At 39.2% G+C, this 25970-nt stretch overlaps 1 pseudogene; it reads right to left on the bottom strand.

Moving 5' to 3' along the window:
- Nucleotides 1–18266: 18266 nt before the first annotated feature.
- LOC114204187 (jupiter microtubule associated homolog 2 pseudogene) lies at nucleotides 18267–19151 on the bottom strand (annotated as a pseudogene).
- Between the last annotated feature and the right edge of the window lie 6819 nt (nucleotides 19152–25970).

Here is a 25970-nt window from a genome sequence, read left to right as displayed (position 1 = left end):
AAGCCCGCTAGCGCGGGACGCTCCTGGCTTCGGGGCGCCCGGTGCCCCCATCCTTTCCCCTCCAGAACCCGAGAAAGACGGGAAGGTAGGTCGTTCCCTACACCTAGACTCCCGTAATCACTCAGTAAGCCTTGCTCCCAGAACCCACCAGTTAAAGCTGCCGTATCTAAAAAGAAAATCAGAAGAGGGGGCGGCGTGGCGGTCCGACCGGCTGCCCACCCGGTTGTAACTAGCCCAGTTGGGGGGTTCGGCACTCACTTAAGCCCGAGTCCGCGGCTTACTGAAATCCCGAAGGATTTCGGGTGGGGGCAAGAGGTGGAGCCAGGAGCCAGAAAGTGGCTTCCGCCCCCTCCCCCCGGCCTGGCACGGCTCCGGGATCGGGCAAGACACAAAAGACGGGTAGTAGCAGTGCCACCAACTCTGCCGCCGCCTCCATCTGCGCTGCGCAGGCGAACGCGGCGGCGGGGCCTCGGGGCCAGGTCCCCGCGCCGGCCGGGGCGCGCCGGGAGGCTGGGAGCATCCTCGGACGCCGCCGGAGCTTCCTGGTGCGCTTTGCGCGCAGCCCCCCAACAGGAGCTTTTAGCTCCGCAGATAAAGAGGCTGAGGCGTGGAGGACAAATGGAGAGGAAAGGCAAGACTTACTTGGGGGCCGAAGGCTCAGCCGGACAACCGCTTCGGACTCGGCAGGTGTCTGGCACCGCGGGCCAAGGCGGAAGGCGCTGGCGCAGCTCCGAGCTGGGCTCCACTTGAGCGAGGACGGAAACTCCCCTTGCCACCCGGCCCCGCGGCGCGCTCCTCGCTGTCACGGCACCGAGCGACGCAGGCACCCTCCCCACTGCCGCCTCTGTCCCGGTGGGTCCCTCGGCCCTCCTCTCGCGGTTCGGCTGCTCCCCCACCGACCACACCCTGTCACCTCAGCAGCCCTCCGCTCCTTCCTCTTTGACACTTCCACCGGTTACTCCTCCGTTTGCGTCCTCCCACCCCCCTCAGCCCACGTGCTTCTGCCGCTCCCTCAGCTCTAAACTTCCCCTGCCAAAGCCCCCACCTCTCTGAAAAGCCAAGGTCTCCAAGAGGAGGAAAGGTCCTGGGGTAGCATACAGCTGACTGACCTTTAGGTCACCCACCACCTCCCCGCCCCCCCCCCCCCCCCCCGGCAGCCACTTAAGTAGACAGAACTCATTATTTTGATCTTGTTAATGCGATGGTTTAGGTCTTGTGTATTATATATAAAGATGTGTATTTTTAATGTGTCATATTTCACTTTTAATAAAATTTATTCCTGAGTGTCACTTAGTAATCATCTAGCAGCTATTCATTGACCTTTGGGGCTGAACTATCAGCTCAGCTTTCTTCATAGGCAAAAAATCTCAGCAAAATTCCGGAAAACCATTTTTTGCCCAATCCAATTTTTTTTAATGCCATTTTCTACTGAGAGCTCGTCTCCTTTTTTTTTTTTGCTGTTGTTATAGAAATATTCTGATACTCACTTTTCTCTGTTCCTGCAGACAAAATTAGAGATTCCTTTCTAAGGGCTCCCCTCAGCACTCTGTTCATATTTCCATGATAGTTCTTTCCACCCATGTGGTATTCTCTCTCCGTGTGACTGCCTTTACTACTGGTCCGTAAGTTTCTCCAGGCAGAAGTTTGTTATGCTCTAACTTTATCAGCAGCTTCTAATATAATCCCCAGTACATACTCTATGCTCAAAAATCTGTTCAGGGAATGAATGCCCTTTAAATATGATACAAACGTTCGTGGTTTTATATCCTATTTAAAGGAATGAAGCCTTCAATCACATGCTTGTCTGCAGCTCAACTAATAGGTCATGTTGAAAACTAAAACCTTTTTACATTTGGCTGGGTGACTTCTCATACATTCTTTAATGTAATCCTTAAAACAAGTGTTCTTTGTAGGTTTTACCCACTTTTTCTAACTTAGTGAATGTCACGGCGTTAGAAAGTCCTAAGCATCCAAGCTGGGCTCCACATTTCTCCAGACTAGCACAAGCTGCATGGGGGTGGCATTCTTATCACACTATCATCCTGCCCTGACTGCCCAATGCCACATGCTAAAGCTACCTACTAGCTCCATGGAAGAGACTGCCCAACCAGCCTTTTCCAAAGTAGGATTTTTCCCTTCCATTGTTCTATCCTATCTTGAGCCTCTTAAGTCAGAGCTCTAAAAACAAACAGCAAAAACAAAAACTTCTCTAATCTCAGACCTCTTATAAGCATTTATTGTCTTAATTCTTACCCCAAAAAAAGTTGCTTTGTTTTTTTGTTTTGTTTTGTTTTGTTTTGTTTTTCATACATCTTGCCTCAGCTCTCCTGTGTCTTACACAGGGATTTATTTCTTTGGTTCCTCCACTGAAATAAAGAGCAGCTAACAGTAAGTTAGAAAAATCATCTAAAAGCCAGTCATTACTCTGAGCACTTTGCAATATATTAGTTCATTTAATCCCCAACAACTTTAAAAAGTAGAGACTATTTTATACATGGACAACAGGCACAAGCGGGGGGAGGGGTCACTTAGCCTGTAATTAGTGGAACAGGGGTTGGATTCCTGACAATCCGCCCCAGGGGCTGCTCTCTCTCCACCTTCGGTGATTCCTTGTACCTAAGAGATGTTAACAAATACTTCTAAATAATGCATATTTATTCCTCTACACTTAGCTTAATAGCAGAAAAAAGAGACCAAAAGTCATGAAATGGGCAGAACTTCAGGTTATCAAGGACATATGATTGGCCCCAACACCACTAGAACTGTTTTCTTTGGTGGGATCGTGGACTCTGCCTCTGACATATATTTGAAATGTGAGGGGAATACAATGCAGGCTCATGACTTCAGGTGTGTGTGTGAGATAACCAAGACTTCAAGGTTGAATTCCAGATCTTTCCTCACAATCAGTGAGCGACATCCCCAGCTAAACTGACTCCTGGCTAAGCCCACCTAAGCCAATTTGTGTTCTTCAGGGACCCTGTTCTGTGTAAGGCACCCCCTCAGTCCCTGTGGCAGGCTGAATAATGGTTCCCAAAAGACACTCATGTATTAATCCCTGAATCCTGCCAGTGTTCCTTATGTGGCAAAAGAAGTATGGACTTTGCTGATGTGGTTAATTAAGGATCTTGAGGTGGGGGGATTATCCTCATCCTACATGCAATTGCCATGTCCTTATAAGAAGCAGCGGGAGATTTGACACTCCGAAGAGAAAGGCAACATGATCACAAAAGCAAAGATTGGCGTGATGCAGCCACAAGCCGGGGAATGCCAACAGAAGCTGGAGGAGGCAAGAGAGGGATTCTCTCCAAGAGCCTCCTGAGAGAGCACGGTCCCGCCTACATGTTGATTTTGATCCAGGAAAAGTGATTTTGGACCTCTGGCCTCCAGAAATGTAGGGAAATAAATGTATGTTGTTCTAAACCACCAAGTTTGTGGCAATTTGTTATAGCAGCCAAAGGAAACTACTACAGTCCCCAAATCTAGAAGATGACTTTCTGTACCGAGGGTTGAAATAGATGTCCCAAGCAGTTGCTCAGTCCCCTCTTCTGTGGCTGACAGAGACAATCAATCAAGAGAGAAAGAGGGGGGCATTAGGGGCGCCTGGGGGGCTCCGATGGTTAAGCGTCTGCCTTCGGCTCGGGTCACGATCGCAGGGTCCTGGGATCGAGCCCCGCATCGGGCTCCCTGCTAGGCGGGGAGCCTGCTTCCCCCTCTGCCTCTGCCTCTCTCTCTCTCTCTGACTCTCATGAATAAATAAATAAGACATTTAAAAAAAAAGAGGGGGCCCTTTGACCCCCAGCATAATACTATATAAAAGCCCTGCAGTTTAGACTTTGTCATTACCTCCAAATAATAAATACATAAAATAACTGGGATACGCTTATACAATTTAAAGTGAACTTGAATTTTTAAATTTGTTTCCCACTTCTTGAACACACTACCTAAAGTGTATGATAGTTTAATATTAAAATATATATGCTATAATTATGTAGTGAACGGTAAAAATATATCCTCATTGAGTTAGAAGTATTAATTTGTAAAAATGAAAAAAAGATATAAACACTCCATAAACTTTGTAACACTTTTTGGAATTTTCTCATGTTTTGCTATATTTGGAATCTCAGAACAAAGAAACAAACAAAAAATGTGTTAAGAACTTTGATAAATTTACTAAATTTTTCTTTTCTTTTTTTTTTTGACTAGGCCTACCTACCAGATAAAACACAGGACACCCAATTAAACTTGAATTACAGATAAACAACTAGTAATTTTTTAGCATAAGTCCAAATGCCATGCAATATTTGGGACCACAAATCATCTCTGTTTTGAAAGCTGTTGTTAACCATGCATTATTTGGAATTTGGGGACGTGCTTATACTAAAAAGTTATATATTATTTATCCAAAATTCAAATTTAACTGGGTGCTCTATATTTTTATTTGCCCAATCTGACAATCCTATTTTGCATTTTCCCATTCTTCTCCCTTCCCCAGAACCTCCACCTTCCCCCTCAGTTTTCACTAGGATTAATTTATGTTCACTTAAAGCAAGGCTAAAAAAAAAAGTATAACCCTTCACTGCTGGCCTAAGTTCTGAAGCCTTGTTTCACATAGAAGAAGCAGGAAAATGATGTGCGTCTTCTAAGGTTTGGTCATAGAGCATAAATCTAGTCCACCATTAGGGGATTTCCCATTAGGTGACACAATGTTAGGCATGCTACTATTTATCATACAAATAGTAGATTGGATTAAAATGAAGACTTGTTTTTTTTTTTTCCTTTTAAACTACTTTCCATCACTCACAGGCCTTTGGATTTTGTACAATAACTCTGGCCAGCAGTAAGTAAATATTCTTTGCTCTTTTTCCAGCCTTTCCCCTCTGATTTCTGGCAGCGAGATGTATAGTGGGTGGGCTGGGGGCAGAAAGGATCATTGGTATGGCCTGTATTAGAAACATGAACAGGACAAATAAAGCAAGTCAGGTCAATCACTAAGTTATTTGCAACTTAGTTTCTTTTGAAGAAGAAACAGAACACAAATCTGTATTCTACACACTTTATATCTCACTTGTATTTATATCTTCTTTAGACATCTAACATTCTCCACTTTGAATTAAAATTATCTGGAGACATAAGAGTCAGATTTGGATACCAGTACTTTTGCTTTCTAGTTGAGTGAACTTGGCAGGTTTTTAATCTCTTTTAAAGATTCTCAAGTGAAAACAGAGGGATAGCTAACAATAATCACCACATAAAGTTGTTATGAAATTAAATGAGAAAATATCTGTAAGATGTTTCACAGAGAGCCTTCTATAGTTTAATCAATCAATAAATGGTAACTATTTTGATACTATCAATCCGTACAATGCTTTATTCCCCAGACATGTCTCCTATAATAATGTGCACATATTAAGTGCTCAAAGTATATTAACAAAATCAACAGACAAATGGATATAAGGTAATTTATATGAAAGTACTGTGAAATTGATGAAGTGCTATAGGATTTTAAGAGGTTAGTCCTAATAGTAATAATTAATAAGTAGTAACAGGTAACACCACTGGGTCTTTGATTCTGACTCAGCTTTGAGAACTGCTCTGCAAGAAATGTTTGATGCCTAACCTTTTTCATCAAAAAAAGGTTAGGGAGAGACACTGCCTACAGAAAAGTGGAAAATGTTTCATTCATTCTGCTTTGTTCAGTAAAAATCCCCTATCTTCCTTCCAAGACTTTTCACTGTTTTTCTTTTACCGTATCTATCTTAAGTTAGCTTTATTTAAATTTGGCAGACACCTCCCCTATACCCCACAAAAGTGATTTTTACTTGTCTCTCCCTATCAGAGTGGAGTTCAGCAGGCCACAGCCAACGTGGTGACCCCACAGTCGTGAGGGATGCAAGCTCCAAATTCCCAGAACTGCCTCTTGACTGATGATGGCTGTTAGGACTCTAGTAATCACTTGTCTCTACGCTAGAAGTAGAGGGGGAAGGTTAAAGGGTAGAAGGGTAGAAAATGAGCCCCACTGCTGAGTCAACCTTCTTGAGAGACCTTTCCAAAGCTCTCTGCAATGATTTTCACCTGTTCTGGGTGCAAGGAGAAGCTGCGAAATGTCACTGTTAACAGGACACACTGCTGCTTGAATACAACTAGGGTTCTGTTACTCAGGAGAAAGAAGAGAATGGATATCAGGCAAATAACGAGCAGTGTTTGCCATTGACCTGTCTACTTTTCCCTTTCATCTTTATCTTTTAAGTCTTCCTTTGTTTACCCAGTCGGTGACTCCTTGAACGTTCTGTAACTGGAATAATTTCCTCTTCTCTTTTTGTGTGCCTTTTTCACTATTTCACAAATCCACTGCTTTGTCTTTTATGTTATCCATGCAGTCTTTTTCCTATTTTTATATTGGTTACTTACTTACTCTAAAGTTCTTCAGATATTTCATTTTTATTCAATTCTCAACTGCTCATACTCTCCACTGTTTTCTCTGACTGTTGCCCAGTTCCGCTCTTTGACTCCACAGTCATTGACTTCATGCATTTTTCCACATTTACTCCAGATGCTTTCAGGGCCTTTGGTCCTTTGTGATCTAGAAAACATTAGCTTGTGATATGATGCCTGGTATTTGCTTCAGAATAATTCAGTATTGGGAGGGAGAAAAAGTCAGTGGTGTACAAATGAAACAAGATTAGCCATCTTTTAAGATTACTGAAACTGGGTGATGGATATGTGGGGATTCATTATATCATTACTTCTAATCTTGTGGATGTTTTAAAATGTATATAATAAAAAGTAAAGAAAGAAATTATTGTGGGGCGCCTGGGTGGCTCAGTCAGTTAAGTGTCTGCCTTCAGTTCAGGTCATGATCCCAGGGTCCTGGGATCGAATCTGGCTTCGGGCTCCCTGCTCAGTGGGGACACTGCTTCTCCCTCTCCTCTGCCATTCCCCCTGCTTGTGCTCTCTCACTCTATCTCAAATGAATAAGTAAAATCTTTTTTAAAAGAAAGAAAGAAAGAAATGATTGCTTGAATCTCTATTTTGCAGACTCTCAAAGTATGAAGTCCTCCCCAAAATTTCTTCAGAAAACTTTTGGAGGCTTACATTGTGTTAGCCACTTCCCCTTCTGGGATTTTCTCTTACATTGGTGTCACTCTCTATCCTCATCTTCTGTCTTTTGACCAAATTACAAACACACATACACATTCCTTTCATACAAAGTAATTTGAAAGAGGTAGTCTTTGTGAAGTGCTATTGGCCATATGCAGGGTTTACATCATATATTGCATAGCTGTATAAAAGAATACCTTTCTCTTCATTCCTTAGAGCTATGTGTGGTCTTTTAACTTCATTTCCTTGAGATGTAAACAGTTTTGTGCAGTTTTCTGTTCCTCCACCCTTCTGTTTTTTTCCCCTGCTAATTGAAATACAGACCTGAATTTCAGAGCCTGATCAACCCACCATGGGCCATGAGCCAAAGCCATTAGATGGCAGAGTGTCAGGATAGAAAAAGCCTGGGTCCCAGAAAACCAAAGGCTACCATGTCAGTTCTGGACTGTCTTCTTTTGGTTTTGTTTACGAATGCAAGAGGAATAAACATCTATCTTATTTAAGCCATTGTTGTGTTATCTGTGTTTTTTCCATTATGCAGTCAAACCTAATCCCACTTGACACACTTAGTAAGGAATTTTCTCTTTTCTAAACAAGTGCATTTCTGGGCCCAAGAGAAATTCTACTGCCAGATATTAATAACTTTTTTTCACCTTATGATACCTGATTCCTATATCCATTTCCAGGTCCAGGGATAGACCATTTCTTCTCTCCTTGACTTGCTATTGTCTAAACAAATATAATAAATAAAAATATATTGCAATGGTAATTTCTAAGTGGTTTAAATATTAAATTAAAAGAAGAATATGTTGACTCTTTTCCTTATCTATTATGGCTAACAGATCACTCCAAGACTTAGTAGCTGAAAATAACAATGTTTCATTATTTCTCACAATTGTGTGGGTTTACTGGGATCACTCAGATGGTTCTTCTGTTCCACACAGTATAGCTGAGGTCCCTCAGGTGGGTACATTCCGCTGGAAGATCTGTTGTGGCTGGAAGGTTCACCATGGCCTCTTACACCTAGGGCTTTCCTCCACCTCACCTTTCATGACTTTGTTGTCTAGCCTGAGCATCTTTAAGCATCCAAAAAGGGGGACTCTGAGAGGAAAAGCCCTAATGTGTAGGTATTTATTAAGCCTCTCCTTGCATAATGCTTGCTAATTTCCAATTGGCCCAAAACTGCAGATGAGGAAACTGAGCACAGGGAGTTTTAGTAATTTATCCAGAGTCATGGATTTAGTCAGTGGCAGAGTCAGGATTTAAGACTAGTTATGCTGACTCCACACCATTAGAATGCAATTATGGCTGGGACTGCAGGGTTTAGAACTTGATTATCGTCTATTTTACATATGTAAGTTTTGGCTCTCCAGTTATTTCCAATTAGAAAAACTAAAGGCAACAATTATGCAGCTTTTCAGGATAAAATTATGAGTGTGTTTTGAAATTTATAAAACACTGTACAAATGCTAGAAAATGTGAGAGTTGCCTTTTCTTAGTGTATCCTCCACAGTGCTGGCTGAGAGTTGCTGTGTCACACATTAGCTGCACATGGTGTGACTCACTTCTATGTCCTCTCGAGCAAGGCTGGAGCATGGCTATTTCTGGAGGGATGGAGGGCATGGGAGGAGGCCCCTGTCTTCCTCATGTCAGTTGAATTTCCAGGCATCACTCTGCCTCCCTCAGACTTGAGACTCACTCTTGCAACAAATGCAGGAGATATACAGAGACACTTAGGTTGCTGATTGAGTTTGCATGAAATCATGTGTCAACACCACCAGAGAAGTCTAAAGGGAACACATGGGGCACCGTTAGCATTTTTAATGATGTCCGCTTCAGTTCACATGCCAGGGATGTAATGAATTCAAACCAATTGTTTTAGGTCATACTTGGAGCCCAAAATGCCCTGCAAGATAATTTATTTTGCAGGAATATCACAAAACGCTTCACAGGTAATTATGTTCAATGTAGGAAAACACAAGTTCTGAATGTGAAAATTTGTTATGTAGGTTGCATTTAGAAAAGGGGTGGGTAAGGTTAAGGCAGTTTGCAAAGACTAGGGAAATAGAACATTCAAATAATAGGACTCTATGAGTCTTGTTTAATTAAAGGAGTGATGGGGAAAATTTTTAAAGGGCTTAAAATTGAGAGGGGATTCCTGTAGGGAATCAGGTTCCTATTGTCCTTTGGTGTAAAACCTACTAACCACACTTAATTAAATTAAGTGAGCTAATTACATTAACATATTTAATATCTATCTTTGTTTTTTGTGTACCACTTCAATTGTCTGTGCAAAGTGACATGCCCTAAGTTGTCTGCCCTTTCCCTCCCCTGCCATCTCCTACTCTCCTTCGTGTTTGCCCTACTCTAGCCACATTGGCATCCTTGTTTTTCGCACACACCAGACCCACCATTTCCTATGCCTGGAACATCTTTCCTTCAGCTGTATGCATGGCTAACTCTTTTACCTCTTTAAAATCTTTGCTTAAATTTCATCTTCTCCATAAGGCCTTATATAAAAATGCACCCCACCACCAATCTCAGTATTTCCCAATCTCCTTTATCTGCTCTTCTCTTTTTTAGACCCAAATCACCTTCTAATAGCATAGTTTACTGTCCACTTTATTGGTTGGCTCCATCTCTGCCTTGCCCACCTAGAAAACCCTACAGTGGCCTGAAAGCTTTTCGGTTCTATTGAGTGACTTATCTCAAGAGCCTAGCACATTGCCCAGCACATAAGAGATGCTCAACAAATACTTGTTGAATAAATAAGACCGTCAACTGTGCAATGTCTATTCTTAAATAAGCTTTTTGTGATTACAGTGATGTTCAGCCTTCTCATTGCCTTGTGGTTATAACAGAGTGCAATGCTTAATGACATGAGAAATGAAGGGCGAATTGTATGAAAAAAAATAAATTGAAGAATGGATCTGTACCAAAAGAAGGAGAGTGTTGTTCTGAGATAATATAGTTAGGGTACAGATGTTGTAATGCCACAGTTCTAGTTCAGGATCTCCAAATAACAGTCCTAAAAAATTGAGCTGGAAGAGGCATGGGACTAAGAATAACCAGTATGGTAGAATATATTTTGATTTGCCTCACTTTCAAATTAATCCCTGTTTGAAAATTCTGACCCACAAAATTGTTACTCAAGAAGATTCTTACAAATACAGACCTACTAATTATTTTATATTTTCAAGTTTTAGTTAGCAATAAGTTTGCTCACTCTAAAACAAAACTTTTTCTAATAGGTCTTATCTCATGTTCAAAAACTTTAGGTGGTTAGTACAAACTAGAATGCTATGGTAAAAGTGATTCCTGAGCTATATGTAGCTTTAAAATAAATTGGCATCAATATTGATGGCCAATGTCTGCCATGGGCTTGGGAGGTGGGAGTGTGACATTAGTGTCTGTATTTACTATCCTGGGCCTAGAAGATCTCTAAGTGGTATCATGCTCTGTGAAAGACAATGTATTAAGTGTTAGCAGAAATTCTGACAGAGGAAATTCCAAGTGAATATATTAAGGATTATAACCAGCTGGAAGGCAAGCAGTGGAAATAAAGCATCACTGAAGATAAAATTTAAGTTAGAACTTCCATGTTAATATATGGGCTTATTCACATATATTACTTAATATATGAGGTTTATTTCCACCTCATTAAAATACATCTGAAAATTTTTCAGAAGACAGGAGGTGTGTGTGTTTATGTGTGTGTGCATCTCTGTGTGTTCCTTTTTTTACTTGTTTATTATCTGTGTCCCCAACAAGGTTATATGTTTCATAATGATAGGAACCATACCTAATTTGTTTGTGAGTCCCTCAAACATAATAGGAAATTATTAAATATATTTTAAAATGCATGAGTTGAAATATGGCTGGTAGTTTGCAGCATGATCCTAAAGAGGATGTCATAACATTTTGTTGGGAAAATAGTGGCAAGAAAATCATCACTCTGATTCATGTTTTTGTTCCTTCTAGGAATTCTAGCATAATTGCAATTATAGCAAATATTTTTATTAACAAACCATAGATCTGTTTTCATAATAGTTACATTTTTCAGTAGTTTACTGAGATATATCAGCCATACATTATGCTGTGCCCTACTCCAACTACATATAGTATCATTTGGGTCTTCAGTTTAAATATATCTATTTTAAATGCATTTTCTAAGAAATTACTTTCAAAAAGTAAGATGTTCATTTAAATATTTGTTAAACCTATGGACAACTCCAAGTTGTCCAACCAACTCTAAAAATAGAATTTCTACTTGGCAAATGTAGGGGGTAAAAGCAAATAAAGGCTACCAAAAAAAAAAAAAACCCACAAAATTACAAAGTACCTAGTAAGCCAAAAAAATAGAGAAGGCATCAAATAAAAGAGCTAAGATTAAACATTTATTATGACATTTGTATGTGAGTTAAACTCTCCTCTTAGCAGCACATGCAAAAAAAAAAAAAGGTGGAAGCAAAAGTCACAATAATAATATCATAATGGAACTCAAGGAGAAAAAAAAGCATTGAATGGGACAGTGGGTAATTCTCTTGATAAAATCCATTGTGAAGGGATAACAACAATAAATCTCCATACACGTAAAATATAGCAACAAAAATATTACAAATAATTTGACATCAAAAACCATTATAGTGAGATGCTTTAGCTTAGTACTGTGACAAATGAAGATACAAAGTAAATAAGCACAAACACTTATGAACAATGTAAATTTATGCTCACAAATAGAAAATATGTATTTTGTCAAATGTATGAGAAATATTTATGAAATTTAATCCTATCCAAAGCCATGAAAAACCCTCAACTTTTAAAAAATGGTAACTGGATGGGCTAGTTTACATCTTTTGTCCAAATATGCACAAAACTAAAAATTAATTAAGATTCCATTGAACAGCAATTTAGCTAAAGAGGGAATAAAAAATGCAATTAAAATGTCTTTAGAAAATAACTGAAATGAGAATAGTATATATCAAAATTTCTAGGATAGTCCAAAATACATAGTCAAAGATAAATTTACATCCCTATGGGCTATGATTTAAGAAAGATAAATGAATGAGATAGCGTCTTATTTAAGAAGCTAGAAAGTTTTAAAAAAAGGCAGCTGTAAGGAAGGCAAGAAAAGGGAAAGTAATGGATTAATTAGTAAGTAGAAAAAAAATAAAGTGAATAGATATAAATATGTAGGGATTTTATAATGGACATATCTAGGAAATACACTTAATGAAAATAAGTATATATATACTTATTGGTATATATTATATATTTTATATATTATATAATATATTATATATATTATATATATATATTATTACATTGTATATATACTTATTGAAAATAAGTATATATCTAGGAAATATACTTATTTAAAAGAAGGAATGTCAGCAAATATCAGCAAAAGGCTGGGTATGTAGAGGCTTTTAAACTTGAAAGCAATATATAAAGTTATACAACTGGAGATCTGTTGGATTGCCTGATCATTTTAAAACATCTGTATGGCAAAAAACTAAGCATATTAGAAGGCAAAGTGGGAAAATACTTTGCAACTGATATGCCAGACAAAAGTTGATATTGTAATTTCAAAGAAAGTGTGACAAACTATTCAGAAAGTGGTAATACTCCATTGGAAAAACACCAAAGAATGTATGAAAACATGTCTAACCTCAAAAACATATCTAACCCCATTAGAAACAAAGCAATAGAGATTAATATAACAAAAACCATATATCACTAAACAATTTGTTGGGTTTTAGAAATTACAGTGTCTAGTGCTAGTAAGGGGTGTAATAAAAATGTATACAATATGCTTATTAAATTAGTTGAGGATCTAAAACTTCATACACATGCTAAATAGTAATAGTGGCATGGAAAAAGAATTCAATGGAAATACAATGTACAGTAAAACTCATCTCTTGGCTGTGGGAATTTATGTTTTGTTTCAATCTTTCTAATTTTCTGTTTATCCAAAATGTGTACACAAGGGCGCCTGGGTGGCTTAGTTGGTTAAGCGACTGCCTTCGGCTCAGGTCATGATCCTGGAGTCCTGGGATCGAGTCCCACATTGGGCTCCCTGCTCAGCAGGGAGTCTGCTTCTCCCTCTGACCTGCCCCCCTCTCGTGCTCTCTCTCATGCTCTCTCTCAAATAAATAAATAAAATCTTTAAAAAAAAAACAAAAAAAAACAAAAACAAAATGTGTACACAAAATTACCCCTATTTTAAACCTAAGTAGGCAATTAACATATATAATTCATGTATTGGTTGATAAAAAAGGCAGCATAAAAATGTGTCACTATATGATCTCATGTATACAAACAGAAGTTATGAGAAATAATAAAAAGTAACACTGAAAATTTTAACGATTTTTTCTGGATCACTTGATTAAGTGAAATTCTTTTCTCCTTTACATTTTTGCATACTCTATTTTTTCTTATGAGTATGTACTACTTTATTTTTTCTTTTTTTTAAAGATTTTATTTATTTATTTGACAGAGAAAGACACAGCGAGAGAAGGAACACAAGCAGGGGGAGTGGGAGAGGGAGAAGCAGGCTTCCCGCGGAGCAGGGAGCCTGATGCGGGGCTCAATCCCAGGACCCTGGGATCATGACCTGAGCTGAAGGCAGACGCTTAACGACCAAGCTACCCAGGCGCCCCGAGCATGTACTACTTTCAAATTCAGAAAAAAAGTTCAAAATTTAAAATATTAATGGAGATGAAATGGATTCAATTTTAATAATATGGTTTATAAATTTCAGGGTGATACTTGCATAATTTGAGATGTGCCTATTTATAGCTTTTCCTCTATTAAGAAAACTAACAGGAACTTCTTTTGTAGGATCATGTAAGCATGAATGGCATTTAAGAGGCTTGATTTAATAGACATTACTTACCTGTGTAATAAAACAGTAATTAAATCATTATGCTCTGATTAGATATAGTGTTCAAATACACTAATATAATAACATTTCTAGGTACATCTTTGTTTATGCAGCAAAGTTTTGTCAGTCTATTTGGTTAAATCGATATAAAATTCCTATCCCAATTCTGTCGGGTTTGAGATGAGATCAATCTGCTCTTCAGTGGCTAGCCCTGGGAAAATTCCAGGATAAGGGAAAGAGCATGAAGCACTGCAGTTAACCTTTATACGATTGGTGATGCTATAAAGTTAATGATAACTCTGTAATGGGCTGGGTATGTGTGAGAATAGAATAGCCATTAAAACCTTATTATCTTTATATGTGGGGTTTCTCTGCCTTCACTTCAGCAGATTCTGCTTGGGTATTATCACTGGGTTGTTATCACCAAAAATAATTATGACAAAAAACCTGAGGCTCAGGCTATGATGGTTACAGTTAAAAGAAATGAAGATTTTTGTTGGCGATATTTTCTTGCGTATGTGTCCAGATGAGTGCCCATTTTTTATTGGGTTGGTTGACTTTTTATTATTGAGTTATAGTGATTCTTTATACGATTTGGATATAAGCTTCTTTTGTCAGATACGGGTATGACAGATGTTTTCTCCTAGTCAATGGATGGCCTTTCATTGTCTTGATAATGTCACTTGAAGATAGGAAGATATTAATGTAGGTGAAGATTGTTATCTCTTTTTTATGTTATCTAATAAATCTTTGCCTAATTTAGGGTCATGAAATTTACTTCTTCTGTTTTCTTCCAGAAAGTTTAGAGTTTTAGCTTTTCATTTAGGTCTGGTTCGTGTCAAATTAAATTTTGCTTATAATGAGACACTGGGTTGAGGCTCATTAATTTCAATAGGGATGCCCAGTTGCTTTAGCACATTTGTTGAAAAGACTTTTTCCTTCATTGAACTGAATTGACACATTTCCAAAAATTATCTGATCATAGATATATGATCTATTTATGGAAACTCTATTCTGTTCCATTGATCTGTAAGTTTATCGTTATAACAATACAATGTTATCCTGATTGCTGTAACTATATTATAGGTCTTGAATTCAGGCAATGTACATCCTCCAATTTTGTTCTTCTTCAAGATTTTGACTATTTTAAGTCCTTTGCTTCTTCATATAAATTTTAGAATCAGCTCATCAACAAAAAAGACTACTAAAAATTTGAGATTTCATTGAATAGATTGATTAATCTGGGGAAAATGAACATTTTAACAGTTTGAGTCTTCCAGTTTTTGAAAATGGTTTATCATTCTATTTATTTAGATATTCTTTTAATGTTAATTAAACATTGTTAAATTCTTTTTTTTACATGATTGCTACGTTTCATTCAATAGTTATACCCAATCCTGCTTTGTAAAAACAACAAAATGTCCCTATCAAAACTATATTGTGGTGTGGGTACAGCCTTCTTGTTTTGATACAGCTCTAGAAAATAGTTGGCACCAACTATTTTAACTTAAAAAAACTTTTAAAATGTTTTAAGGGTTGATAAAAATACAGACTAATAATTTCTCAATGCAGCTTAGAGGTTGAGAAAAAGATGCTAAGAGTTAATGAATCTTCCAAATACAGGCAGTCCCTAATATATAGAGCATTTTCCAAATATAAATGGCGACCCCCATTGGGCTCACAGGAGCAGCAGAAACCCCTCTCCTACTTCTCCCAGTGATCGTACTACCACCAGTCACACTAAACCCACTTCTATGGCCCCAGGGAGGGAAAGATGGGAAGAAAAGTGAGGCAGGGCATCTGTCTTGCTGTGCAGAGGCTCTTGCTACAGTTCATGTTTGCCTCCATTCCCACATCTGCCTCCCCCATCTCCACCCAAGCTCCCTGCCAGTGGACAGAACTAGAGAGCTCTTCCTCTCACTGGGTGGACATTGAGGGCAGGGGGGAAGCCACAGGGGCCAGCACTACAAGGTCAGGGTTCCTAGCAATCCAACTTGGAATTCACAAATCATTTTCTTGCATATTAAAAACCAAAACAAAACATAGTTATAAATGGCAGTTCTTTTCAACCATTAGAACATTGCGCTATTAAGCGAGTTAGTGTGTTTGGGGTTAACCCCTAACCACCACTTATGACATTTTTTAATGGGGAAAAAAATGCTCTGGATTTGTAAGAAAAAACTTTCTTATAAATGGCCATTTGAAGGGTGGAGGCAGGAAGCACTTGAGAGAGTAGCAAGGAATGAGTTTCTTGACTCCTTCCTGAGTGAGCAGGGCAGTTGAAAGGGGGGAAATCGGTTTTTGTTTAACAAAGCCATGCACAGATCCCTTCAATGCTCTAGGTGTAAGAGGTGGAGCTCAGTAGATAGCTCACTCCTGCAAGCACTTAAGTGTCTAGGCCTCTGTGACTGTGACTAAATAATGCTGTTGCTTTTCAAAATTGTAACAACAATGCAGGTATTTTTAGCACCTGGCATTAGCTTTATAGGCACTCATACCAATAGCTACCCCCACCCAGACCCTGTCCTCTGTTAACTGTTGGTCCAACATGAGTGAAGTATAAGAATTGAGACTGTAGCCCTTTAGGGGCCAACTGGGAGAAACTCTGCCTGAGGGGTTAAAGCAAAATGACTCCGGCCAGCCCACTATCTTTCCTGGCAAGAATCATGGAATTGGCCATTTGAGACTTCCTTATCAAACTACTCAATCTTCTGGCCCAACGTCTCCAGATGGTCCAGAGGCTCTGCAAAGTTTTATAAAGAGTGCTAAGCAAACTTTTCCTCCTCTTTGCTGTATCGGAGCAAATGACTTTATCCTAGAAATGTGTCAGAAACAGATCAGAGTCAACAGTCACTTATGTAAAGCTGGTATTTTAGAAGAGCTCTTTAATTATTAAAGATTCAAACCTAAGAACCCAAGGTTCTGGAGCATCTCTTCTTCCCACCATCAATGGGAATAATGGTCCAGAGGCTCTGCAAAGTTTTATAAAGAGTGCTAAGCAAACTTTTCCTCCTCTTTGCTGTATCGGAGCAAATGACTTTATCCTAGAAATGTGTCAGAAACAGATCAGAGTCAACAGTCACTTATGTAAAGCTGGTATTTTAGAAGAGCTCTTTAATTATTAAAGATTCAAACCTAAGAACCCAAGGTTCTGGAGCATCTCTTCTTCCCACCATCAATGGGAATAAAGTAAGATAGATAAAGGATTTAAATAACCCCTTTTATCTGGATGCATGTGGACAGAGTTTTAGAAGTCAGGGGGCCTTCTAAACAGGAAGAACTGTGACTTGTGAAAGGAGCTGTCCACATCATTGGTGATGGGCAAAGGCTTAGACTGTAGGCTGATGAGAAAAGAGGAATCAGGGGTGCCTGGGTGGCTCAGTCGTTAAGCGTCTGCCTTCGGCTCAGGTCGTGATCCCAGCATCCTGGGATCGAGCCCCACATCAGGCTCCCTGCTCGGCGGGAAGCCTGCTTCTCCCTCTCCCACTCCACCTGCTTGTGTTCCTGCTCTCTCTCTCTCTCTCTCTCTCTGGTGGGAAGATTTTATTTATTTATAAGTAAATAAATAAAATCTTAAAAAAAAAAAAAAAGAAAAGAGGAATCATTCCCAGCAAAATCAGCCTGGAAACGAAAGGCAGAGAATGCTAGTAAGATCTGGCCAAGCTTTTAGATGCCAGAAATAGAGTACCTCAGGGCATGAGGGCACAAAATCTTTCTGTAAAGCTGAGACTGAAAACAACTTTTTGGTTTTTGTTAACAGCTGTTGAGGACACAGCACCTGGGTGGCTCAGCTGGTTAAGCATCTGCCTTCGGGTCAGGTCATGATCCTGGTGTCCTGGGATGGAGTCCCACATTGGGCTCCCTGCTTGGCGGGGAGTCTGCTTCTCCCTCTGCCCCTCCCCGCTCTCATGTGTGCTCTCTCTCATGTTCTCTGTCAAATAAATAAATAAAATCTGCAAACAAAACAAAACAAAACAAAACAAAAAAACAGTTGTTGAGGACAAGCAACTGAGGTGTCTCAAGAAGAGTACAGAGCAACGCACATGGGGCTGACTGGAAAGGAGCTGCTGGGGGCCAGCAGCTGCAGTCTCGGGGTCAGAAACCAGGCCACAGTAAACAGTGTGGTGTGAGCATCCCAGGGATCAGCCGGAGACTCTCACTCCCCGCCATTAGTGTTTGGCTTATAGCCTTGCTCCTCTATACGACAGCAATAGACAAGGTTGTTTTTTATTTTCTTGCCAAGGCTGTAAACTCTGTTACTTAGTGATCCTTGGACCCCAGGTCAGCCAGCAGAGCGCTGGTGCAATGAGGCCATAGGCAACCCCGAGTCACCAGGTCGCACCGTGGCCTTGTACCACCTGCCCTCGAGCCCCTCATAGAGTCCTGTCACATCTGCAGTTATAAAGGAGTATGCACCAGGAAGTCACATTTTGTCCCCACCGGGACATATCTCTTGGCAGCGGTCAGGAAGGTGGGGTGCTCCACGGCTCTGTGATGCCAATGGAGCCTGAGCAGCAGCTTCAGATACACAACAGACCATCTCCCCTCCTTTGGGCTAAAAGAAACTCTATTTGAAATCCTACCTCTCTGGAGTCTTGTCTGGCTACAGGGGAAGCAGCAGCCTCCAGATAGGCTCAGGACTTTGTTGTAAGAGGCAGACCGCGGGTCCAACCTGGGCTCATGGCTGTCACCCGTGGGCATGGGCACAGGCTGCTGGGCCCAGCCCACTTCTCCAGGGCCACCCTGTCACCTGGCTTTTCTCTGGACAAGGTGCTCCTTGCAGCTTTAAGGGCCAATTTGGGGTCTTCTCCTTCACACAAGAACACGTGGTCCTTGGGTTTGTTTGGGTGTGCCAAAGGTGAAGTGGCAGAGACTGGGGAACCCCAAATACCACTGGTCTTCCCACCAGGTGGGTTCAGACACTGAGTCTGCACAGGCATTGATTCATCAAAGATACTACTTCCTTTCCCCTCTGAAGGATTGGTCCTTTTCAGTATGTTCTGAGGCTCTTCAGTGGGTCCAAAAATATTAGATGCCATCCTGTTGGGCCTGCTCCAAGGAGCAGCTTCCAAAAAGATTGCTCCCTCTCCTCCCAAGGGCTTCATGGCCCTGGAGCCGACTGGCCGCCCTCACTCCCTGGACCCTGGAACACGTCACCCATGGCCGGGTGCCTCCTCCAAACATTGTTAAATTTTTTTTGGCCTTAGTTTTAACTTAATTTTCCAATTGTTTGTTGTTAATATGTAGAAATACACTTTTCCTATATTGACTTTTTATTCTGCAACCTTGTTAAATGCACTTATTTTTCTCACAGCGTTTTCTTTTTTTCAATATTTCTTAGTATTTTCTATGTAGACAAATAAAATAAGACAAAACCAGAGAGGGAGACAAACCATAAGAGACTCTTAATCGTAGGTAACAAACTCAGGGTTGCTGGAGGAGAGGTGGATGGGGGATGGAGTAACTGGGTGATGGACATTAAGGAGGGCACATGATGTAATGAGCACTGGGTATTCTATGCAAATGATGAATCACTGAACTCTACCTCTGAAACTAATAATACACTGTATGTTAATTAATTGAATTTAAATTAAAAATAAAATAAAATAAAATACCTCATTAAAAAAAGAAGAAGAAAGAAAAGACATCCTTGTCTTTTGTTCTGGTATTAAGGGGCAAATATTCTGTCATTTACCATTAAGTATGTAACCTTTAGATATTGAAGATGCATACTCATACACACATATTTTAGTGTTTTGGAAAAACAGATATTTGGTCAGTATGGTAAATGGTTTGTGTATACGAACCCTTATTAGTATATTTAAATATTACTTTTAAATTATGGCTCTCTATCACCTAAAACATTAAACTGAGGCTTTAACAAATTAAGTCATTTTAAGACTAGTATTTTGAAGACGTGTGGCAGTAAACATACCTGGAAGAAGTCATTCCCAAATCTTTTGCTTGTGTTATTTTTATTTATTTATAACTTATTTATTAATTTGTTATGTATATTATATATATTAATTTATTTATAAATTTGTTAATTTGGATATAGTTGACACACAACGATATGCTAGTTTCAAGTGTACAACACAGTGATTCAGCATGTTTATACATTATACTGTGCAGCTACCATCTGTCGCTATGCAATGCTATTACAATATCACTGACTGTATTCTTCGTGCTGTGCCTTTTATTTCCACGGCTTATTCATTCCATAACCGGAACCCTGTATCTCCCTCTCCATTTCACCCATTTTTCTCATCCCCCCCCACCTGTTTGTGTTGTCTTTAAATTAAAAAATAAACATATACAACAGTTCTCTAAAAGTTGAAATATTTAGGAATAACAACTGACAAAACACTGACTGGCGACACGATATTCCCATGGAACATCACTGTATTAAGGAATTTGGTAAGCTTATCTTCCAGATACAGATGTTCCTTATGAGATTTTGATTATCTCATTTGTTTCCTCCTGTTTCCTGTACCTCAAATCCCCATCATTACCAGGAATCTTGGTGCCAATGGCCCCATGGTGTCTCCTACAAATTCAGGGGCCCTCACCTCCACCATCAGCTTTATTTGGCACTTCTGCCATCCCAGCTCCAGGATGTTCTGATCTGACCCCATGAAGGCTACTTTATTTGGCACTTCTGCCATCCCAGCTCCAGGATGTTCTGATCTGACCCCATGAAGGCTACTTTGAGTGATTCCTTTCCTTTTATGCCCTTCAGTTTGTTTATAGGTAAGAGAGGGGAGGATTGGGAGCTAAACACATTTTTTTTTATGTTATGTTAATTACCATACATTACATCATTAGTTTTTGATGTAGAGTTCCATGATTCATTGTTTCTGTATAACACACAGTGCTCCATGCAGTCCGTGCTCTCTTTGATACCCATCACCAGGCTAACCCATCCCCCCACCCCCCTCCCCTCTAGAACCCTCAGTTTGTTTCTCAAGTCCATAGTCTCTCATGGTTCATCTCCCCCTCCGATTTCCCCCACTTCAGTTTTCCCTTCCTACTATCTTCTTCTTCTTCTTTTTTTTTAACATATAATGTATTATTTGTTTCAGAGGTATAGGTCTGTGATTCAACAGTCTTACAGGATTCACAATGCTAACCATAGCACATACCTTCCCAAATGTCTATCACCCAGGGTGGCTGGGTGATAAACACATGTTTATTAAATATAGAGAATACAAATTCATGTCTTCTATAAAATTGGTTATATATATATATATATGTATATATACATATATATATATATATAAACTTTAAAAAACAAAGCAGGAAAAAAATATTTCCGCTGAAGGGTCAGAGTGTCAGGAATAGCTCCATTATGGGAGACTCCTAACATCCAGGGAGTTGGCAAGCTCAGGCACTACTTCTGTACTTGAGAACAAAGAACGTAAATCCTTTTATAAAGTTAAGAATCCCTTTGTTCACAGAATAATCACATCCTATTTTATCTGTTTTGTAAGTTTGGATTTTTGTATTCTGGGTCTAGTTAAAGCCAAGCACACCCATGGTAAACACAAAAGTATACTACTTTGTTCCACAGTACTTTTAAGCCTGCTGTTTCGAATGATCAAAATACAGGACAGCATACAAATGCATTCGTGTATGTAGAAACTCTTAATGCATGTTGGCTAGAAGGATTCCTTTCCAAATTCATCTGCTGCAAAGCTACTCCTCCACCCCTACTGGACTCCACCACACGCCCACTTGTTAGCTTTCTGTCTTGTAACTTTCTCTTTCACTACAACAAAATTTTTCCCTTTCCCTGAATTGCTATCCTCTTTTCTATCTCCATGATGTTGCATTAGTTGTTTTTGTTGCTGGAATGTCCTTTCTCTCCTCTCAACTGATTAAATCTTACCCAGTTCTTAAGATCTAATGCACATAGTGTTTATCTCTGAAGCCTTCCCTGAATTGCTAGCTATTATTGAAAGTCCCCATAGCACTCTCTACCCGTTTTTATTAGAGAATCTACAAACAGCCTTGGCTGTGCCTGTTGTTCATGTATGTTAACTAGACTAAGCAGGGAGTCGATGCTTGAGAACTGCTAGCTGAGTGGTTAAGTGAGTGAATGAATGAATAAATTGAATGAATGAATTTTTAATTTTCCTCTGTTCTGCTCTCTTGAACCCCCTTTTTTTGGTCTTCATATTTTTTCCACAGCATTTAACACATTCTAACATACTACATGACTTTCTTATTTTTTCATATTTATTGTCAGTGTCCTCCCATCGAGGTGTGGTGTTTGTCTTTAGAATGTGTTAGTGTTTATTTAAGAAATTGATAAAATAAAGAGTTGTTGCCACATATTTTCCCTTCTAATCTCACGTCTTTGATTCTTGTGATTTAGGAAGTAGCTGAATTCACATATTATCCTTGTTCCTAGTTTCCCAGTAGCCTGACACCTTTGTCTGAAATTCCTCATCATCTGAATAGAATTCTTTGTGATAAGGCTTTGAATTTCTGTTAAATATTTAACTCCTAGCTAAACACTCTCACCTTTTATCAGCCTAAATGAGTTAATGCAAATAAATATATCAAATTGTCCCTAGTAGAAAACAAGGCAGGGGAAAGCATTCATTCATTCGGCTGATATTGCCTTGGTATTACCCATGAGCCTTTGCTCACCAAGCTGGACACGGTCACTACCTGGACAGAGCTGAAATCTACTGCTGAGATCCTCAGACATTTGGTATTTGCAACATACTAACAAATGCTGGAATTCGGGGTAGATTAAAAAACTTTAATGTTCATATATAATCACTATCATAGTATAAGACTGCATCTCTATAAAAGTGTCCACAATTATCAATAGAAGTGTCCATGATTATTATAATTTTGCCAATAAAATCTTTTTAAAAATTGAAAATAATACAGGGGCCAAAGTGGTGGTATGAGGTAGTCAACAAGGCAGCGTATATGGTACATCACCCCATTTTACCCTTCCCAGAGGCGAGGTCAGATTATCACGGTCCAATAGTCAAGTTTGAAATAGCAACTTAAACCAAGACTAAGCTGGGTTGTTCTATCCAAAGGGAGACCAAGTGTCTTCTGCAACAGAATTTCTGTGTAAGTCAGGCCCAGACCCTGGGACAGTCATGCTGGGCTGGGGATGTAGGTCCCTCAGCAGCAGAGGGATATTTGGAGATTAATATCTAAAGCTACACTTGATCTGGATATCATCAAGAATCTGCTGGAGCTCCTGCTCTTCAAACCACCCTTCCAGGCTTGGGATCAGTGCCTTTGACTCCTCAGCAGTCTCTGGGCCAAGGTTGGTCAAACAGGCCAACACAAACTCATGAAGCATCTTCTGGAGCAACAAGCTACAGACACTGGCAATAGGACACTGGCAATGGTCTCTGTTTTTGAAACAACTGAAATGGGCTGTGTGTCATTTCAAGTTTTCATGAAGACCTCAGAAATTTCCTGTTCACTCTCACTCTGTTACTTTCAATGCACCAGAAGCATATGAACTTCTTTTTTTTTTTAAGATTATTTATTTATTTATTTGACAGAGAGAGACAGTGAGAGAGGGAACACAAGCAGGGGGAGTGGGAGAGGGAGAAGCAGGCTTCCCATTGAGCAGGGAGCCCGATGGGGGACTCGATCCCAGGAGCCTGGGATCATGACCCGGGCCAAAGGCAGATGCTTAACAACTGAGCCACTCAGGCACCCCAAGCATATGAACTTCTGAATTTAGTAGTGTCTCAGCTGTCACCCTTTTAGTACCATGCTTCTGTTTTCTGGAAACTGTTCACTGTCTACACTAATCTCTATTGCATAATAAAGAGGCTAAATTTTCATACGACCTGGTAAACATTCTGCCTTTCCATGATGTTAGCTTGACCTCATAGTACAGTGCTTATCTCTTGCTCCCTTGCTTTCTAGACCTTTCCCAGACTATTCAACAAATTGTTCTATCTTTCATAAGTGAAAGGAAAAGCAGTTTATTTACAAGAATAAATTTTAAATTTGGTAAAAATTTAAGGGTACACTGACTGAGAATTTCTGGTGTTGGATGTTGTGCAAGTTTGCCATGGGAATGGGAAAATGGAAATGTCTGTTTGATGGAAGGGTGTGCAGCTAGGTGGCAGGGATGTGAAGGTTCTATGTAGTTGGCAGACAACATGAGGACCCTAAGAAGGGACCTCATCCAAGGAAGAAGAATGGTGGTGCTATCAAAGACATACTTCTAACTCACAAATTAGTCCCAGTCAGCCCAGGTTCAGGACCTGAGGTGCTGTTCACTCATGGTTATGGTACATTTCACTCAACCTAGCCTGGTGTACAACCACGTGTCTATTGTCACATTCTCTTCCTCAGGATACGTGCATTCCTCAGGCAGTCTTCCAGAACTAGAATAGTCTTCACTATCAAGCCTTTTCCCAATAAGCAAAGGTCGTTTTATACCACCTCTCTTCCTTCTTCCTCCAGACAGAGCTCTAATTTCTTCCAGGAACCACTGCTTTTTAAGTCACATGCTACAATTTCCTTATGAACTACCTCTGTTTATACTCTTTTCCTTCCTAGTGTTCCTTACTTGTTGCTGAGTATAAATGTCATATTAATCGAGTTTCATTTTTTTTCTCCTAAATGTAGGATGATATTTCATCCTCACAGCAGCAGCTTTCCAATTCTATTTGACAGTTTTTATTTTTCTCTTGTAGTTAAACTTGTACTTGATAGAAAATATACAAATAAATATATATAAAAGTTTATAAATACATGGATTGAGAATCATTATACAATGTACAGTTAACAAGAGATATCCCCAAAATATAAGGACTTTCACATCTTTGAAAGTAAGCGGTAGAAAAAGATGTAACGGAATCCTAAGCAAATGAGAGCTGATGATTTTAATGTACCATATGCATAAGAAGACACACTCAAGAGTGTTCAAAGCAGGAATATCCATAAAAGGCCAATCTGCAGGTGAATGGATAAACAAATCAAAATATGTTCATAACAAATCCTCTACATCAGTGTCAAAGGATAAGCACATCAACGTGGTTGAATCACAAGAATATATTGTTTGGCAAAAGATAAAAATCACTAACAGTATATATGTAGAATTATTTTATAGGTAAAATGATAACTATTAATTAAGAATATGAAGATAATTGGTTAAACCAGAAAAAAAGGTAAGGAGATAATTAATTCCAAACAATCAAATTTGTAGTCACCTAAGGATGGGGTATGTGAAGGGAAGTTGATGTCATCACTGAGGAGCACACCAGAAGATCAAAGTACGTCATATTCCATTTCTAGAATTGGGTAGAATATATGGATCTTCATTTTAGTATTATTCTTTATGATTCAATATATTATAAATATAATTTTGCATATATTTAATAATTAATAAAACAATAACATCATAATGAAAAGAAATGGAAAAATATTAAGTTCCACTTATACTTAGAGTAATGGCTAGACTACAATTTCATATATGAACAGCTTCTTCTCAAGAAATAGACCTTGGCAACTTTCTTGTAGCGTGTAAAATCTGTAATCTCAGATTTTCTGAAAATTGCCATGTGGCTTTCTAGCCTCATGTTCTATTAATAGCATAATAATTAAATATTAATAACAGATTCATAAATGGTTAAAGACATTTAATGTTGCATTTTGCTTAGGAATTTTTAGTGCAATGTATACGTATAACATATTTTGAGAGGCATATTATCTTTGGTGTGTTGTGTATGTGTTTGCATGTTTGTGTGAATCCAATTTCTCTTTAAGACTCACACAGAGATGTAGAAATCCAGGAATCAACCACGGCTTCCCTGTCTCCAATTTTTTTTCACTCTGCTTCCTGCATAACATTTAAATCCATCCTCTACTCTGCATTCTCACTGTCTACCTTGGCTCAGACCCTCATCATCTCCTGTTTTTATTATTTTAATAGCTTTATAATTGTTTTCCCTTCCCCATCTTTCTCTGCCACTTCAACCTCCATAGA

Source organism: Eumetopias jubatus, unplaced genomic scaffold (genome assembly GCF_037043125.1).
Source record: "Eumetopias jubatus isolate StellerSeaLion01/CBP00866 unplaced genomic scaffold, mEumJub1_p1.0 scaffold_7, whole genome shotgun sequence".
NCBI classification, from domain to species: Eukaryota; Metazoa; Chordata; class Mammalia; order Carnivora; family Otariidae; genus Eumetopias; species Eumetopias jubatus.
This window is presented reverse-complemented; position numbering and strand designations above follow the sequence as displayed.